This window comes from Podarcis filfolensis, assembly GCF_964270895.1.
Source record: "Podarcis filfolensis genome assembly, chromosome: Z".
NCBI lineage: Eukaryota > Metazoa > Chordata > Lepidosauria > Squamata > Lacertidae > Podarcis > Podarcis filfolensis.
The window spans coordinates 535118-555118 of record NC_139617.1 but is presented as its reverse complement, the minus strand read 5'-3'; the positions used below and the strand labels follow the sequence as shown (position 1 = coordinate 555118).

General features: G+C 50.7%; 1 protein-coding gene across 3 annotated transcripts in view; it reads left to right on the top strand.

Moving 5' to 3' along the window:
• Positions 1-20001, top strand: part of FHL1 (four and a half LIM domains 1) — a 66274-nt gene that overhangs the window by 15904 nt on the left and 30369 nt on the right. The window lies entirely within an intron of this gene.

Below are 20001 nucleotides of genomic sequence, written 5' to 3'. Positions count from 1 at the left end.
TTTAGCTGCCGCGTCACACTGTTGGCTCATGTCAAGTTTGTGGTCAACCAAGACTCCTAGATCCTTTTCACATGTACTGCTCTCAAGCCAGGTGTCACCCATCTTGTATTTGTGCCTCTCATTTTTTTTGCCCAAGTGCAATACTTTACATTTCTCCCTGTTAAAATTCATCTTGTTTGTTTTGGCCCAGTTCTCTAATCTGTCAAGGTCATTTTGAAGTGTGATCCTGTCCTCTGGGGTGTTAGCCACCCCTCCCAGTTTGGTGTCATCTGCAAATTTGATCAGGATGCCCTTGAGTCCATCATCCAAGTCGTTGATAAAGATGTTGAATAAGACAGGGCCCAAGACAGAACCCTGTGGCACCCCACTAGTCACTCTTCTCCAGGATGAAGAGGAACCATTGATGAGCACCCTTTGGGTTCGGTCAGTCAGCCAGTTACAAATCCACTGAGTGGTAGCATAGTCAAGACCGCATTTTACCAGCTTCTTTACAAGAATATCATGGGGCACCTTGTCAAATGCCTTGCTGAAATCAAGGTAGGCTACATCCACTGCGTTCCCTTCATCTACCAGGCTTGTAATTCTGTCAAAAAACGAGATCAGGTTCGAATGACATGACTTATTTTTCAGAAATCCATGCTGACTATTGGTGATCACAGCATTCCTTTCTAGGTGCTCACAGACTGTTTGCTTAATGATCTGCTCCAGAATCTTCCCTGGTATTGATGTCAGACTGACTGGGCGGTAATTATTTGGGTCCTCTCTTTTCCCCTTTTTGAAAATAGGGACAACATTTGCCCTCCTCCAGTCTGCCGGGACTTCGCCTGTTCTCCAGGAATTCTCAAAGATGACTGCCAGTGGTTCTGAAATCACATCTGCCAGTTCTTTTAATACACTTGGATGCAGTTCATCTGGCCCTGGAGACTTGAATACATCTAGACTAGCCAAGTATTCTTGTACTATCTCCTTAGTTATTCTGGGCTGTGTTTCCTCTGCTGAATCATTTGCTCCAAATTCTTCAGGTCGGGCATTGTTTTCTTTATCGGAGAAGACTGAGGCAAAGAAGGCATTGAGGAGTTCAGCCCTTTCTGTGTCCCCTGTTTGCATTTCACCATCTTCTCCTCTGAGTGACCCCACTGTTTCTTTGTTCTTCCTTTTGCTACGAACATACCCATAAAAGCCTTTTTTGTTGCTTTTAACCTCTCTAGCAAGCCTGAGTTCATTCTGTGCTTTAGCTTTTCTGACTTTGTGTCTACACGTGCTGGCTATTTGTTTGAATTCCTCTTTGGTGGTTTCCCCCCTTTTCCATTTTTTGTACACATCCTTTTTTAATCTTAACTCAGTTAAAAGTTCTTTAGATAGCCACCCTGGCTTCTTTAGGTACCTTCCATGTTTCCGTCTCATTGGTATTGCCTGAAGTTGTGCTTTTACTATCTCCCTCTTAACAAACTCCCAGCCATCATGAACTCCCTTTCCTTTTAGTATTACTGTCCATGGGATCTCACCCAGCATTTCCCTAAGTTTTATGAAGTCGGCTTTCTTAAAGTCGAGAAATTGTGTCCTAGTATGCTTGGCTGCTCCTTTCCGCTGTATAGTAAACTTCAGAAGAGCATGATCACTCGCGCCTAATGATCCTTCCACTTCTACCCCACTAACCAGGTCATCAACATTGGTTAGGACCAGATCTAAAATGGCTGTTCCTCTTGTTGCTTCTCCCACTTTCTGGACAATGAAGTTGTCTGCAAGGCCAGTGAGGAATCTGTTTGACCTTATGCTCTTGGCTGAGTTTGACATCCAACAAATATCCGGGTAATTGAAGTCCCCCATTACTACTATCTCCCTTCCTTTTGCATGCTTGGCCATCTGTTCCAGGAAGGCATCATCTATGTCCTCCGTTTGGCTTGGGGATCTATAGTAAACTCCCACAATGAGGTCACTGTTATTCTTCTCTCCCTTAATTTTGACCCAAATGCTCTCACTTTGGCTTTGAGGTTCTAAATCTTGGATCTCTTCACAGGTATACACATCCCTGACATATAACGCCACTCCTCCTCCTTTCTTGTCTGGTCTGTTTCTCTGAAATAGATTGTATCCCTCCATTATTACATTCCAATCGTGGGACTTATCCCACCAGGTTTCAGTGATTCCTATTATGTCATATTTAGTTTGCTGCACCAAGAGCTCAAGCTCATCTTGTTTATTTCCCATGCTTTGCGCATTAGTGTACAGACATTGAAGTCCATTAATCATTCCCCCGTGTCTCTTATTTAAGGAATTTTTCCTCCCACCACTAGGTCTGCGTGCTGTTTGCTCCATTCGGTCTATGACATTTGGATGATCATCTTCATCAATTGATAGACTCCTACCTTCAGGACCACTGTCTCCCTCCCCCACATTAGTCAGTTTAAAGCCCTCCTGATGAGGTTTCTGAGATTTTTTGCAAAAACATTCCTCCCAACCGTTGTGAGGTGCAGCCCATCGCTTGCCAGAAGTCCATCTTCAAGAAACTGCATTCCGTGATCTAAGAATCCAAACCGTTCCTGTTTACACCATTTGCGAAGCCAGTTGTTCACTTCCACTATTTTTCCCTCTCTCCCTGGGCCACGTCGTTCAACTGGGAGGACAGATGAGATGACAATTTGTGCATTTAATTGCTTCAATTTCCTGCCCAGAGCCTCGTAATCTCTTTTGATCTTCTGGAGGCTATTGTTTGCAGTGTCATTGGTTCCCACATGAACCAAGAGGAAGGGGTATTTGTCAGTGGGTTTTATGATTCCTTGCAGTCGTTCAGTTACATCTTGGATCTTAGCCCCGGGGAGACAGCACACTTCCCGAGACATCTTGTCAGGCCCACAGATAACTGCTTCTGTTCCCCTCAGTAGGGAATCCCCTATCACCACTACACGCCTCCTCTTAGGTCTGGTCGGGGTTCTTCCGTGAGCTGTCCGTTCCAAGGTCGCCTGCACATTCCCTGAGGGCTGACTTTGCTGCTCGTCTTCATATACCTGATCGACTGTAATGAGGGAGAGATCCTCAAATGGAGTCTGCTCTTCGTCTTCCATGCTAGGGGAGAGGACCTCAAAGCGATTGTGTATTTCTAAACAATCAGAGCGAACCCTGGGCCTCCTACTTCTTTGAGTCACGTTTCTCCATATATCTGGCTCCTGTGTTGGTGAACTAGCCTCCTTCTCAGGGGAGTCCCCTGTCTCCTCCTTGGTGGAGATGGTGTGCTCTGTTGCTTCCAAGAAGAGCTCCAGCTCTCTAATTCTTTGGAGCGTAGCTACACGTTCCTCCAGTTGCTGGACTTTGTCTTTTAAGAGGGCAATCAACATGCAATTGCTGCAGGTAAAGCTGCCTGCAACCTTTGGCAAGATGGCAAACATTGCGCAGGAACCACAGGCGACTGCAGCTGTTCCCTCACCCTCCATCTTGAGAACGTGTCGTTGGGGCTGACTACAGCGGTCCTCCATCATAAAAAGCGTGAAGACAGGACAAATAAATCCCCCCAAAAAAACCTAGGTCTCCCCCAACAAACGTTTAAGACTAGCTCCCCTAAATCTAAAAGATGGATCAAACTCTGACCTTTGCACAGGGAGAGCAGCTAATCAGCCACAAGAAACACACACACAAGAAAACCCTTTTTGCTCCTTCAGCCGCTGCCCTACACCGTGTGCCCATTTCATCGTTACCAATTTAACCCCCTCACTCCCACCTTTCAGGCTTAAAGGTGGGAGATTCCTTGCACCCTTCAGCTTGACCCTCATCACGACCCTCTGTTTGGGGCAGTTGGTGGTATTGCAAAAGCAACTGCTTTGGGGCTATGTTGGAAAGTGTATCAGAAACCAGGCGGGGGACTAAGGCAAGGAGACAAGGCACCAAGGAAAATTGAGGCAAGGAGCGCTAGTAAAATCATGGAGGCTCACTTTCAGAAAAGGCCACATTGCTTCACATCGGCTGGGAGAGAATCCTGAGCCTGCAATGTGTCTGCGGCCGCTGCCCAATGGGAAATAAAACTAATTTTCATGGGTGTGTATCAGTTCCTGATGGGACGCGGGTGGCGCTGTGGGTAAAACCTCAGCGCCTAGGACTTGCCAATCGCATGGTCGGCGGTTCGAATCCCCGCGGCGGGGTGCGCTCCCGTCGTTCGGTCCCAGCGCCTGCCAACCTAGCAGTTCGAAAGCACCCCCGGGTGCAAGTAGATAAATAGGGACCGCTTACCAGCGGGAAGGTAAACAGCGTTTCCGTGTGCTGCGCTGGCTCGCCAGATGCAGCTTGTCACGCTGGCCACGTGACCCGGAAGTGTCTGCGGACAGCGCTGGCTCCCGGCCTCTAGAGTGAGATGAGCGCACAACCCTAGAGTCTGTCAAGACTGGCCCGTACGGGCAGGGGTACCTTTACCTTTTATCAGTTCCTGACTGTGTTTAACTATATGAATTCTTTATACATCATATAAACATACCTCTATTCACATTATCAAATTAAGTAGAAGCAATTAAAAACCACCATTCTGAACAGGAAATACAAATAGATCCTTTCTTACATACGTAATGTCCAAATAGAAGCTTTTTTTGTGTTCCACATACAGTACGTCTTTACGAATACAAGTGTCAGATGCGACAACTTTAAGAAGCGGTACTCGCAGAAAATGAACTTTTTATTTGTAAGGTTCCACGTACACCTTTGCAAAGTATAGTTATTGTATGCAGGTATAAGGCAAAAGATACAAAAGATCTTAACATATGCCTTTGCAAAATATAGTTGCTGTATGCAGGTATCACACAAAAGAACTTAAGACAAGGATTCACGGAATAACACCTTGTTTCGCCTTGTCAGGCTTCGTCAGCCATGCATACTTTAAATAATACATAATAATAATAATAATAATAATAATAATAATAATAATAATAATAAATTATTTCTACCCACCACTCTGGGCGGCTTCCAACAAAATATTAAAATGCAGTAGTGCACCAGACATTAAAAGCTTCCCTAAACAGGGTTGCCTGTAGGTTTTTTAAAACAAATTAAGAAATAAAACATAACACGCATGGATCTCCATACCATATTTTGTGTATCAGAGACGTGGGACAAGTGACATGGCGGATCCCACAGTAAACAAACAGTAATCCTATGTTTACTTTTCTAGAGAGACACAGTGTTAATTCTTGTTACAGGTGGCAGCAATCTACAGCAAAGTTTTTTAATCTCTTAAAACAGGCATCCCCAACCTGCGGCCCTCCAGATGTTTTGGCCTACAACTCCCATGATCCCTAGCTAACAGGACCAGTGGTCAGGGATGATGGGAATTGTAGTCCAAAACATCAAGAGGGCCAAAGGTTGGGGGTGCCTGTCTTAAAGTGACCCCTTTGAAACCACCAGATTCAACATAGATTTTTAAGGTTATCCATTGTATGTCAAGATATTAATGATGACTCATAAAAAACAATAATCTATTTCTGTATTTAAACCTGAGGGATGCAAAGAATCAAGCAGGAAAATCAATCTAGTTTCCTTCTGCAGAAGAATCTTTTGGGCATGCTAGTTGGATTTACATAACTATAGGTTTGATAATGTTGTGCAGGCTTCCTCAACCTTGGGTCTCCAGATGTTTTTGGGCTGCAACTCCCATCATTCCTAGTTAGCAGGACCAGTGGTCAGGGATGCTGGGAATTATAGTTTCAAAACAGCAGGAGGGCTGAAGTTGAGGAAGCCTGGTGTTGTATATCAGTTCCTGGCAAGTGTAATAAAACAGAGACAAATGGAGACTTGGCTCGCTGTTTCAAACGAGAATGAAGTATAAGCCTTGGAAGAGGTTTCCAGTGTATTAGTCATTAGAGAAGAAGCCACAGGGAGAAAGCTTTATTTGGAAATGTTGGAGATGTAGGGACACAAAATGGGAAGGTTTTGGCCACTTCGCGGCAAAGCATGTTTGGAAAAAAGCGACAACTTTCGCCCTAGAACAGGCATAGGCAATCTTCAGCCCTCCAGATGTTTTGGACTACAGTTCCCATCATCCCTGACCACTGGTCCTTCTAGATAGGGATCATGGGAGTTGTAGGCCAAAACATCTGGAGGGCCGAAGGTGGCCTAGACCAGTGGTGGCAAATCTTTTCGCGACCAAGTGCCCAAAACGCAGCCCCAAACCCCTTTATTTATAGCAAAGTGTTAACACAAAGTGCCCAGAGTTGTTGAGCTTTTTTGGGGTGGGTGGGTAGTGGGGCTCCCCAGAGTTGTTGTTTTGGGGAGGGGTTTTGGGGGGAAACCTCTGACTCTCGTTCAAATCGGAACCAGGGAAGGCGGTGAAGGTCGAGTGCAAGTGCCTAGATGTGGTTGGAGGACGGGTCATGACTATCAGGTTGAGGTTGGATCCGGACAAGACAGAAGTCCTGTTGTAGGTGTGTGGGGGGGTGACTCCCTGGTCCTGAATGGGGCAACTGTGCCCCTGAAGGACCAGGTGTGGAGCCTGAGGGTCATTTTGGATCCATGGAGGTACAGGTCCATTCTGTGTCCAGGGCAGGTCCATCTGGGATGCAGGATGAGACCCTTCCCACTGACTGTCTTGCCAGAGTGGCGCATGCTCTGGTTATCTCCCACTTGGACCACTGCAATGCACTCTACGTGGGGCTGCCTTGGAAGGTGACCGGAAGCTACAACTAATCCAGAATGCGGCAGCCAGACTGGGGACTGGGACCACCGAGACCACATAACACCGGTCTTGAAAGACCTGCGTTGGCTCCCAGGAAGTTTCCGAGCCCAATTCAAAGTGTGTTAAGAGGATGCCAGTGAGGCTGAACCTTTCTGTAAAAAGGATTCAATGCTTCCCAAAAGGAAACCTTCCTCTGCATGTCAATACGAAGAAGATGCCAACAAGGTTAAACCTTTCTGTAAAATAAAGTCTGACCAAGACCATGTAACACCGGTCCTGAAAGACCTACGTTGGCTCTCAGAACGTTTCTGGGCCCAATTCAAAGTGTCGGTGTTGACCTTGAAAGCCCTAAATGGCCTCGGCCCAGTAGGCCTGAAGGAGCGTCTCCACCCTGGTCCCTCTCCCTTCTGGCGGTTTCCTCCCTGCTAGAAGCCAAGTTACAGGGAACCAGGCAGAGGGCCTTCTCAGTAGCGGTGCCTGCCCTGTGGAACACCCTTCCGTCAGATGTCAAAGGAATAAAGAACGATTAGAAGACATCTGAAGGCAGCCCTGTTTAGGGTGAATGACAGATGTTTTCATGTATTTCTAACCTTCCGTTGGAAGCCGCTCAGAGTGGCTGGGGAAACCCAGCCAGATGGTCGGGATAGAAACCATAAATCATCATCATCATCATCAACAACAACAACAACAACTAGTTCAGAACAAGAATCCTGTCCCCTCCTGCAATTTCTAGCGTCTGGTGCTCAGAAACATTACTGCCTCCAGCCCTGCGTTTTATTATTTCTGCATCCTCTTGGCCCTTTCGTTGGGCTGCCTCCCCATTAAGGAATTTATATGCCAATTTCATATGAAACATTACCCCGAAGTGAGGTTCTGATGCCCTTCTTTGCTTGCTGTTGATTGCCACTGAAATTATCTGTTTGGTGATCGTGACTAATAGTTCATCCATGCGGGGGCCCTTTTAAGCAGCGTTGAGTGACAGGAGGAAACATGAGAATGCCACCATTCATCCGTTCTCCCACTCCCTTCCCATTTATGGCAGGAGCGTTAAGGCTGAGGAAAAGCTTTGGAAAACACAACACATACTCACCGTGCAAAGCCACGGATTGGGAAAACAGAGCTTCAACCTTGATGGAGAGCAACTTGTGCGAGTTCAATGAAGCACTCTGAAGGAAACGTTCCAAAACCGAAGCCCAGAATTGGTTTAGGCTGTAGGTCAGGCATTCCCAACCTCAGATGTTTTGGACTACAGTTCCCATCATTCCTGACAAGTGGTCCTGTTAGCTAGGGATCATGGGAGTTGTAGGCCAAGTTGTAGGGCTGCAGGTTGGGGATGCCAGCTGTAGGTGAACACAGCCTTCTGTTTAACAGTTTCAATACAGGATCTCCAAGCAGCTGTCTTCTGAAAAAATAATTTCGGAAATAGACTTGAAAGAGAAGTGGCTGAATTGCAACTTATCACTCAGCTGAAAACTATGGAGAGAGCTGGTCTGAATAGAGAGATTAAATTCCTGTCTCTTTACACACGCTAAAGCTATTTTGGGTCATCTGCATACCATCCCTTGCTTTTTCAGTTGTTAACAGTCGCCAGCAGGTTGACCATACCCACAGAGTCCTACGACCATTTGGAGAAAACCCCACCCACCCACCCCCACTATATATCAGGTTCTGGGGACTTCTCCTGCCTCTATATATCAGGGTCTGGGGACTCCCCTCCCTCTATATATCAGGGTCTGGGGACTCCCCTCTCTCTATATATCAGGGTCTGGGGACTCCCCTCCCTCTATATATCAGGGTCCGGGGACTCCCCTCCCTCAATATATCAGGGTCCGGGGACTCCCCTCCCTCAATATATCAGGGTCCGGGGACTCCCCTCCCTCTATATATCAGGTCTGGGGACTCCCCTCCCTCTATATATCAGGGTCCGGGGACTCCCCTCCCTCAATATATCAGGGTCTGGGGACTTCCCTCCCTCTATATATCAGGGTCCGGGGACTCCCCTCCCTCTATATATCAGGGTCTGGGGACTCCCCTCCCTCTACATATCAGGGTCCGGGGACTCCCCTCCCTCAATATATCAGGGTCTGGGGACTTCCCTCCCTCTATATATCAGGGTCCGGGGACTCCCCTCCCTCTATATATCAGGGTCCGGGGACTCCCCTCCCTCTATATATCAGGGTCCGGGGACTCCCCTCCCTCTATATATCAGGGTCCGGGGACTCCCCTCCCTCTATATATCAGGGTCCGGGGACTCCCCTCCCTCTATATATCAGGGTCCGGGGATTCCCCTCCCTCTATATATCAGGGTCCGGGGACTCCCCTCCCTCTATATATCAGGGTCCGGGGACTCTCCTCCCTCTATATATCAGGGTCCGGGGATTCCCCTCCCTCTATATATCAGGGTCCGGGGACTCCACTCCCTCTATATATCAGGGTCCGGGGACTCCCCTCCCTCAATATATCAGGGTCTGGGGACTCCCCTCCCGCTAAATATCAGGGTCTGGGGACTCCCCTCCCTCTATATATCAGGGTCCGGGGACTCCCCTCCCTCTATATATCAGGGTCTGGGAACTCCCCTCCCTCTATATATCAGGGTCCGGGGACTCCCCTCCCTCAATATATCAGGGTCCGGGGACTCCCCTCCCTCTACATATCAGGGTCCGGGGACTCCCCTCCCTCTATATATCAGGGTCCGGGGACTCCCCTCCCTCTATATATCAGGGTCCGGGGACTTCCCTCCCTCTATATATCAGGGTCCGGGGACTCCCCTCCCTCTATATATCAGGGTCCGGGGACTCCCCTCCCTCTATATATCAGGGTCCGGGGACTCCCCTCCCTCTATATATCAGGGTCCGGGGACTCCCCTCCCTCTATATATCAGGGTCCGGGGACTCCCCTCCCTCTATATATCAGGGTCCGGGGACTCCCCTCCCTCTATATATCAGGGTCTGGGGACTCCCCTCCCTCTACATATCAGGGTCCGGGGACTCTCCTCCCTCTATATATCAGGGTCCGGGGACTCCCCTCCCTCTATATATCAGGGTCCGGGGACTCTCCTCCCTCTATATATCAGGGTCCGGGGACTCCCCTCCCTCTATATATCAGGGTCTGGGGACTTCCCTCCCTCTATATATCAGGGTCCGGGGACTCCCCTCCCTCTATATATCAGGGTCCGGGGACTCCCCTCCCTCTACATATCAGGGTCCGGGGACTCCCCTCTGAAATATACTCAGAGTCGCAAAGTGATTTCATGCTCTTTATTCAGCTCATAGTGGTGAGGAGGAATGAATGAAAGTCCCCTCAAAGTATCTGCTTTATATACATTATTTACACAATAGGCTAATTCCGGAATTCTACTGTAAGCCAATCAGGTTGTGGATTCACTTCTATCTGGAGCATGATTGGGTGGTTCCTGCCAACCAATCATACTGCTGCATTGTTCTAGGACCAATCAGACTGCTGCATTCTGAATCCTATTGTTCTAGGACCAATCAGACTGCTGCCTTTTGGATCCTATTGTTCTAGGACCAATCAGACTGCTGCAGTTTGGATCCTATTCAACTCAGTACATAACACCCTCCCTCTATATATCAGGTCTGGGGACTCCCCTCCCTCTATATATCAGGTCTGGGGACTCCCCTCCCTCTATATATCAGGGTCCGGGGACTCCCCTCCCTCTATATATCAGGGTCTGGGGACTCCCCTCCCTCTACATATCAGGGTCCGGGGACTCCCCTCCCTCAATATATCAGGGTCTGGGGACTTCCCTCCCTCTATATATCAGGGTCCGGGGACTCCCCTCCCTCTATATATCAGGGTCCGGGGACTCCCCTCCCTCTATATATCAGGGTCCGGGGACTCCCCTCTGAAATATACTCAGAGTCGCAAAGTGATTTCATGCTCTTTATTCAGCTCATAGTGGTGAGGAGGAATGAATGAAAGTCCCCTCAAAGTATCTGCTTTATATACATTATTTACACAATAGGCTGCACATGATTGGCTAATTCCGGAATTCTACTGTAAGCCAATCAGGTTGTGGATTCACTTCTATCTGGAGCATGATTGGGTGGTTCCTGCCAACCAATCATACTGCTGCATTGTTCTAGGACCAATCAGACTGCTGCATTCTGAATCCTATTGTTCTAGGACCAATCAGACTGCTGCCTTTTGGATCCTATTGTTCTAGGACCAATCAGACTGCTGCAGTTTGGATCCTATTCAACTCAGTACATAACACCCCTCCCCTCTAAGTTCCAGTCCTGCCCGGGAGGTCGCATTCATAGTCCTCGAGGTACGCCGGCGGCCTACGTGTGCGTTGCGGCCTGGGGTGTTCCCTGGTCCGGGGTTCAGGTTCTGGCTCGTGTTCCAAGGATGCTGGCTGTGATAGGGCTGTTTGGTCTGGTGCAACCGGCTCGCTCAGTCGTGGTTCTGATTCCGGTGTCCTTTCGGCCTCACGGGTCCCCTCTGTATTTACTGATTCTGCCTCTCCTGCTTGCCCCTGCTGCTCTATGGGCCTCACTGCCCCACTGTTCCCTGACCTGTCCTCCTCCTCCTGGTTTTCTCCCGGGAATCGTCGCCGTATCTGGTCACAGTGGCGGCGCCAGCATTGCCCCCCATCTGTTAGCACCTCGTACGACACGGGGCCAGTGACCCTGGTGACTGTGGCGGGTACCCATGCAGGGCCTGCCCCAAAATTCTTTGCGTACACTGGGTCCTGGGCCTCGAAGGTCCGGGGGTTACTGCCTTCCCCCACCACTACCTCATCCTGAGCTCTATCGGGGTGAAGGCGGTCCAATCTGATTGCAAGGCGCCGACCCATTAGTAGTTCAGCGGGGCTCCAGCCAGTCGTTGAGCTGGGGGTGCTGTGCTGTGCTAGAAGGAATGTGGCAAGGCGGTACTCCCAATCCCCTTGCGTCATGCGGCGAAGGGTGTCCTTGGTGGTCCGCACCATGCGTTCTGCTTGGCCATTGGTGGCAGGGTGGAATGGCGTCGAACGGATGTGGCGGATGGCGTTCTGCGCTGTGAAGGTTTGGAATTCTCCTGACGTAAATGCAGTCCCGTTGTCTGAGACGAGAGTGTCAGGGAGCCCGTGGGTTGCAAACAGCCTGCGTAATACCCGGATGGCTGCGGACGTAGAAGTGGATGGTATCAGTGCGACTTTCAGCCATTTGGTGTAGGAGTCCACCACTATGAAGAATGTTTTCCCCTGAAAGGGGCCAGCGAAGTCCACATGCAGGCGTGACCATGGTGCTCGGGCGGACTCCCATGACTGGACTGGGGCCCTTGGGGGATCTGGGTGGGATTCTTGGCAGGCCTGGCAGTGTTTGACCCAGGCCTCTATCTCTCCGTCGATCCCCGGCCACCACACATAACTCCTGGCAAGGGCCTTCATTCTTACTACCCCTGGGTGTGTCTCGTGTAGGGCTGTGAGGACCCTTTTGCGGAGGGGCTGGGGAACAACGACCCTGCTTCCCCATAACAGGCACCCCTTGTGGGCCGACAGTTCATGTCTGCGGGTTGCGTAGCCAGCGAATTCTGGCCCGGGGCTGCTGCTGGGCCATCCCCTCCACACCCAGTCCAGGACCCGGGAGATGACCCTATCTTTCTTGGAATGGTGTGCAACTTCTTGTGCCTGAATGGGGCGGTCAGGAAGCAGCTCCAGGCTCATAACCTCTTGTGCAGGTGCTGGGTCAGGGCCTGTTTCCGGTAGTGGTAGCCTGCTGAGGGCATCTGCATGGCCCATCGCCTTCCCAGGGCGGTGAATCAGTGCATACTGGTAGCTGGCAAGGAAAATTGACCACCTGAGGACGCGAGGAGACAGCACTTGGGGGGTCTGCTTTTCGGGGGCAAACAAGCCAAGCAACGGCTTGTGGTCAGTCACCACGGTGAAGGGCCGCCCGTACAAGAAATCATGGAATTTTTTTACTCCCTTCACGATTGCCAGACCCTCCTTGTCGATTTGCGAGTAGTTCCGCTCGGTTGCGTTGAGTGTCTGGGAAAAGTATGCCACCGGTACCTCTCTTCCATCCGGGAGTTGGTGTCCCAGGACAGCGCCAATGCCATAGGGTGAGGCGTCGCATGCTAGCACCACTGGCAGCCTCTCGTCGAAGTGTGCCAAGACCGAGTTTGAGACCAGCAAGTCCTTGACTGCCTGGAATGCGGCCTCCTGGCGCTGGCCCCACACCCAAGGGGCCCGCTTGTCCAGGAGTCTGTGTAGGGGCTCCGCTACCGCTGCCTTGTGGGGAAGGAAGGAATGGTAAAAGTTCAATAGTCCCAAGAAGGCCTGAAGTTCAGTCTTGTTCTTGGGCGCTGGGGCATCACAAATGGCCCGTACCTTGTCCCCAGTCGGGTGGACCCCTTCTGCGTCCACCATAAATCCCAGAAAGTCCACCTGAGGCACTCCTAGTAGACATTTTTCCCGCTTCACCTTGAGACCCGCCGTCTGGAAACGGTGCAGAACAGTGCGGAGGCGGTCCTCAAACTCCTCTGGTGTGGGCCCGGCAATCAACACATCATCGAAGAAGGGGGTGACACCAGGAATCCCTTTAAGGAGAGAGTCCATTAGATTCTGGAATATGCCTGGTGCCACGCTGACACCGAATTGCAGCCGCTTTACCCTGAACGCTCCTCTGTGCGTCACAATCGTCTGTGCCTCTGCTGTGGCCTCATCTACTGGCAGCTGTTGATATGCTTGGGCCAAGTCCAGCTTGCCAAAAATTTTCGACCCAGCCAGGGTGGCAAGGACATGGCTGACCACTGGCACTGGGTATGCATGGGCCGTGAGGGCCTTGTTTATGGTACATTTGTAGTCTGCGCAGATGCGGACCGAACCATTAGGCTTGACGGGTGTGACGATTGGGGTTTCCCAGGGGGCATTAGGCACTGGCTCCAGCATTCCTTGCTCCACGAGTCGGTCCAATTCCTCGTCTATACGGGGTTTCAGAGCGAATGGGACCCGGCGGGCCTTGAGCCTGACTGGTCGTACTGCGGGGTCAAGCTGTAGAGCAATGGGGGGGCCCGTATACTGTCCCAATTTCCCATCGAAAACCCCCGGAAATTCCTTGCATATGGCGTCCACGTCCACTTGTAAGCTTGTGTGGTTCACCCCGGTGACGGCTAGCCCCAGTGGTCCAAACCATGCCAATCCCAGTAAGCTAATGTAGGGGCCCTTGACCACAAGCAAGTCCAGTTGCCGCGTCTGCCCTCGGTATTGCACCCTGAAGGTCCCCACCCCCATTGTGGGGACCTTACGTTTCTGGAAGTCCCGGAGGGTGAATGGGGCCGGCCTGAGTTTGGGACCCCCAGTAGGACACAGTTTCCTTAAGGTCCTTGCCGAGATTATGGATAGAGTTGAACCCGTGTCAAGCTCCATGCGGCATGGGGCCCCCTCTATCTGTACCTCTACATAAATTTTCTCTACGTTGGGGTGGGGCAACTGGTATACCTGGAAGTCCGTGAGCTCCGTCGAGTTGCCTTGGTGTGTTGGGCCCCGGGACCTGGGGCTCTTGGATTGGTCATCTGATGCCTGGCGTCGGGTGGGCCGAGCTCGACACACCCGGGCGATGTGTCCCAATTTTCTGCACTGCCTGCACTCTGCGTTGCGGAAACGGCAGGTCCTCCTCTCGTGACTTTCCCCGCAGCTTGCGCAGTTCCCTCCTTCTCGTCGAGGCAGCTGTGGTATGTGGCTGCTTGAGTGTGCTGCTGTACTCTGTGCACCTCCTCCTTGTCAGATCCTGAGTCGTCGGTGAGGTCTTTGTGGTGGACCCTCGGTTGGGACGGCTGGCTCGGCCGTGCCTCTTGCGTCGACCTCTCGGCAGCTTCCGTTGCCAGGGCCTCCTCCAGAGCGACCTGGAACGTTAGGTCCTTCTTAGCGTAGAGGCGTCGTTGCAGCTTATCATCCTTCAGGCCACCGACGAGGCGGTCACGAAGCATGTTCTCCAGCTCTGAGAAGTTGCAGAACCGGGCAGCTTGGCGGAGAGAGGTCACAAACCCAGTTATGGTTTCCCCAGGGGCTTGCTGCTTTGCGTAGAAGGCATTTCGACGAGCCACCACTGAGGGCTGTGGCGAAAAGTGCCCCTTCAGCTGTTCCATTATTGTTTTGTATGGAACAGTAGCAACGTCTTCAGGCGCAAGGAGAGCCCGGGCGATTTCAAACGTCTCCTCTCCGCAGACGCTGAAGAATATTGCCCTATTCTTGGCGTCTTCTTCATCGGTGACCCCTTTGGCTTCTAGGAGGAAGGTGAAACGGGAGGCGTACGCTTCCCAGTCTCCAGATGCTGGGTTGAACGGCGAGAAGCTGCTGTCGGTTGCCATTCTGAGTTCCTTGTGTCCCGGAGCTGAAGCCTGGATACATGGTGCGAGGCAGCGGTGCGGCAGGTGGCGGTGCTGCGGTGCTGCGGTGCTGTGTGTAGCAGTCAGCTCAGCGGGATCCCACCTTCGTCGCCAGTGAAATATACTCAGAGTCGCAAAGTGATTTCATGCTCTTTATTCAGCTCATAGTGGTGAGGAGGAATGAATGAAAGTCCCCTCAAAGTATCTGCTTTATATACATTATTTACACAATAGGCTAATTCCGGAATTCTACTGTAAGCCAATCAGGTTGTGGATTCACTTCTATCTGGAGCATGATTGGGTGGTTCCTGCCAACCAATCATACTGCTGCATTGTTCTAGGACCAATCAGACTGCTGCATTCTGAATCCTATTGTTCTAGGACCAATCAGACTGCTGCCTTTTGGATCCTATTGTTCTAGGACCAATCAGACTGCTGCAGTTTGGATCCTATTCAACTCAGTACATAACACCCTCCCTCTATATATCAGGTCTGGGGACTCCCCTCCCTCTATATATCAGGTCTGGGGACTCCCCTCCCTCTATATATCAGGGTCTGGGGACTCCCCTCCCTCTATATATCAGGGTCTGGGGACTCCCCTCCCTCTACATATCAGGGTCCGGGGACTCCCCTCCCTCAATATATCAGGGTCTGGGGACTCCCCTCCCTCTACATATCAGGGTCCGGGGACTCCCCTCCCTCTATATATCAGGTCTGGGGACTTCCCTCCCTCTATATATCAGGGTCCGGGGACTCCCCTCCCTCAATATATCAGGGTCTGGGGACTCCCCTCCCGCTATATGTCAGGGTCCGGGGACTCCCCTCCCTCTATATATCAGGGTCCGGGGATTCCCCTCCCTCTATATATCAGGGTCCGGGGACTCCCCTCCCTCTATATATCAGGGTCCGGGGACTCCCCTCCCTCTATATATCAGGTCTGGGGACTCCCCTCCCTCTATATATCAGGGTCCGGGGACTCCCCTCCCTCTACATATCAGGGTCCGGGGACTCCCCTCCCTCTATATATCAGGTCTGGGGACTCCCCTCCCTCTATATATCAGGGTCCGGGGATTCCCCTCCCTCAATATATCAGGGTCCGGGGACTCCCCTCCCTCAATATATCAGGGTCCGGGGACTCCCCTCCCTCTATATATCAGGGGCCGGGGACTCCCCTCCCTCTATATATCAGGGGCCGGGGACTCCCCTCCCTCTATATATCAGGGTCCAGGGACTCCCCTCCCTCTATATATCAGGGTCTGGGGACTCCCCTCCCTCTATATATCAGGTCTGGGGACTCCCCTCCCTCTACATATCAGGGTCCGGGGACTCCCCTCCCTCTATATATCAGGTCTGGGGACTCCCCTCCCTCTATATATCAGGGTCCGGGGATTCCCCTCCCTCAATATATCAGGGTCCGGGGACTCCCCTCCCTCAATATATCAGGGTCCGGGGACTCCCCTCCCTCTATATATCAGGGGCCGGGGACTCCCCTCCCTCTATATATCAGGGTCCAGGGACTCCCCTCCCTCTATATATCAGGGTCTGGGGACTCCCCTCCCTCTATATATCAGGTCTGGGGACTCCCCTCCCTCAATATATCAGGGTCCGGGGACTCCCCTCCCTCAATATATCAGGGTCTGGGGACTCCCCTCCCGCTATATATCAGGTCTGGGGACTCCCCTCCCTCTACATATCAGGGTCCGGGGACTCCCCTCCCTCTATATATCAGGTCTGGGGACTTCCCTCCCTCTATATATCAGGTCTGGGGACTCCCCTCCCTCTATATATCAGGGTCCGGGGACTCCCCTCCCTCTATATATCAGGGTCCGGGGACTCCCCTCCCTCTATATATCAGGGTCTGGGGACTCCCCTCCCTCTATATATCAGGGTCCGGGGACTCCCCTCCCTCTATATATCAGGGTCCGGGGACTCCCCTCCCTCTATATATTAGGGTCCGGGGACTCCCCTCCCTCTATATATCAGGGTCCGGGGACTCCCCTCCCTCTATATATCAGGGTCCGGGGACTCCCCTCCCTCTATATATCAGGGTCCGGGGACTCCCCTCCCTCTATATATCAGGGTCCGGGGACTCCCCTCCCTCTATATATCAGGGTCCGGGGACTCCCCTCCCTCTATATATCAGGGTCCGGGGACTCCCCTCCCTCTATATATCAGGGTCCGGGGACTCCCCTCCCTCTATATATCAGGGTCCGGGGACTCCCCTCCCTCTATATATCAGGGTCCGGGGACTCCCCTCCCTCTATATATCAGGGTCCGGGGACTCCCCTCCCTCTATATATCAGGGTCCGGGGACTCCCCTCCCTCTATATATCAGGGTCTGGGGACTCCCCTCCCTCTATATATCAGGGTCCGGGGACTCCCTTCCCTCTATATATCAGGGTCTGGGGACTCCCCTCCCTCTATATATCAGGGTCTGGGGACTCCCCTCCCTCTAAATATCAGGGTCCGTGGACTCCCCTCCCTCTAAATATCAGGGTCCGGGGACTCCCCTCCCTCTATATATCAGGGTCTGGGGACTCCCCTCCCTCTATATATTAGGGTCTGGGGACTCCCCTCCCTCTATATATCAGGGTCCGGGGACTCCCCTCCCTCTATATATCAGGGTCCGGGGACTCCCCTCCCTCTATATATCAGGGTCCGGGGACTCCCCTCCCTCTAAATATCAGGGTCCGGGAATTCCCCTCCCTCTAAATATCAGGGTCTGGGGACTACCCTCCCTCTATATATCAGGGTCAGGGTACTTCTCCTCCCACTATATATCAGGGTATGGGGACTTCCGCTTCAGTGTATCTGAAGAAGTCTGCCTGCGCACAACAGCCAAGTGTTGTTATTATTATTGACTACAAGTATTAAGAAGATGTCAATCATGGAGGCACAGGTCTGTAATCCTTTTTTAGGAAAAGGTTCAGCTTTGCTGGCATCCTCTACATATCAGGTCTGGGGTCTTCTGTTTCACTGTATCTAAAGAAGGGCGCCTGCACACGAATCTTCGGCCAAGAACTGACTGAGTTGCTCTACTAAGGTGCTGCTGAACCATTTTAAAATTTTTTCCTGTTTAACAATTCACTTGGAAGACAAAGGCGGCGAAATAATTTGACGCAGGCCAGAAAGAGAGTGAGCGGCCTCCCCACCCCTTCTGCACCTGCATCTCTTGGCTTGGCCACGGTGGGAGAGAACTCTGCCCCTTCCGCTGATTTACCCCATTAAATATTATACATACATTATCCAATGTATAAGACATAATACATATATGTTTAATTTTGCATTATATATTTACCCCATGAATATCCTAATATATCCTAATACCTGTATATTTTACATAATACCTAAGAGCTGACTGTACCTAACATTATATACCAGACAACTATTATTAAGGTATTATAACCTCTTCATTTGATTTAAGAACGTTATATATATATATGTGTGTGTGTGTGTGTGTGTGTGTAGTGCATTACTGTATAAACTCATGAATATCCATTAATCACTACTCTCCATAATCTTACATTCAGACATTACCTGATATATTTCTCTTCAATACAGAAGTGCATTCTGTACCCGGTTATTTATTAATCCGCCATATTTGAAGGAAACCAAAATGCTTCTGTACAAAGTTATGGTACTACCAACTTTACTCCAACTCCTCAAAAGTTTCCATCAACAGGGTCTCCGAAAATTTTTACACATCACTTGGGAAGACAGGCGAACTAATATCAGTGTACTGGAAGAAGCAAAGACTGTCAGTGCCGAAGCAACGACCCTTCAACATCAACTTTGGACCAGTCATGTGGCCTTCCAAAGCAAGAACTCTATTCCAAACTTAAAAATGGAAAGCTTAATGCCGGTGGTCCACAAAAGAGGTTGAAAGATCTCAAGGCAAATTTCAAAAATGTAGTACAGTGGTACCTTGGGTTACATACACTTCAGGTTACAGACTCCACTAGCACAGAAATAGTACCTCGGCTTAAGAACTTTGCTTCAGGATGAGAAATTGTGCTCCAGTGGCATGGCGGCAGCAGGCAGCCCCATTAGCTAAAGTGGTGCTTCAGGTTAAGAACAGTTTCAGGTTAAGAATGTACCTCCGGAACAAATTAAGTACTTAACCCGAGGTACCACTATATAAACACCGACAACTGGGAAACACTGGCCTGCGAGAGCTCCAGTTGGAGAACAGCCTTGACCAAAGGCGTCCTGGACTTTGAAGACACTTGAACTCAGGACACAAGTGAGAAACGGGCGAAGAGGAAGGCACACTTGGCAAACCCTCACCGTGGTCAACTCCCGCCCGGAAACCAATGTCCCCACTGTGGAAGGGCGTGCGGATCCGGAATTGGCCTCCACTGTCACTTATGGGCTCACTGCTAAAATCCGTGTTGATGGAAGCCAATCTGACCCAGCTATGAGAGATCGCCAAAGAAGAAGACCCTTGAGGTGGGCTTGGAGGCTGCAGCTGGTGCAGAACTCGCGACTAGGTTGTTTTAGGGTCCAAGTGCCACCAGCATCCAACCCTTTGTCTTCAGGGTTTGCACAGGCTGCCAATCTGCTTCCCGGCCAAATTCAAGGTGTTGGCACTAACCTAAAGAGCCCTGTACAGCTGTTTGAGCTGCTATCTAGTATATCTCCTTAAGACAGGCATGGCCAAACTTGGCCCTCCAGCTGTTTTGGGACTACAACTCCCATCGTCCCTGACCACTGGTCCTGTGATGAGAGTTGTAGTCCCCAAACAGCTGGAGTTTGCCTATGCCTGACATAGGCGCTGGAGGTGATGAATCAGTAAGTAATAAGAATAAGAAGCAGCTATGTATGGAAGGCGATTAATCCGGGGGCCCTGTTCTGCAGTGGTTCCACTCCTTCCTCCTTACAGCACTTTTTTACAACAGTGAAATAGAAGAGGGAAATTTGCTCAGAAATCTTTACTCACCGAAATTATAAGGATCAACAGAGCTTAGAAAATTACTGTATATTTCAATAGCCTTAAGAACTACTTAGCAAGGGAAATCATACCT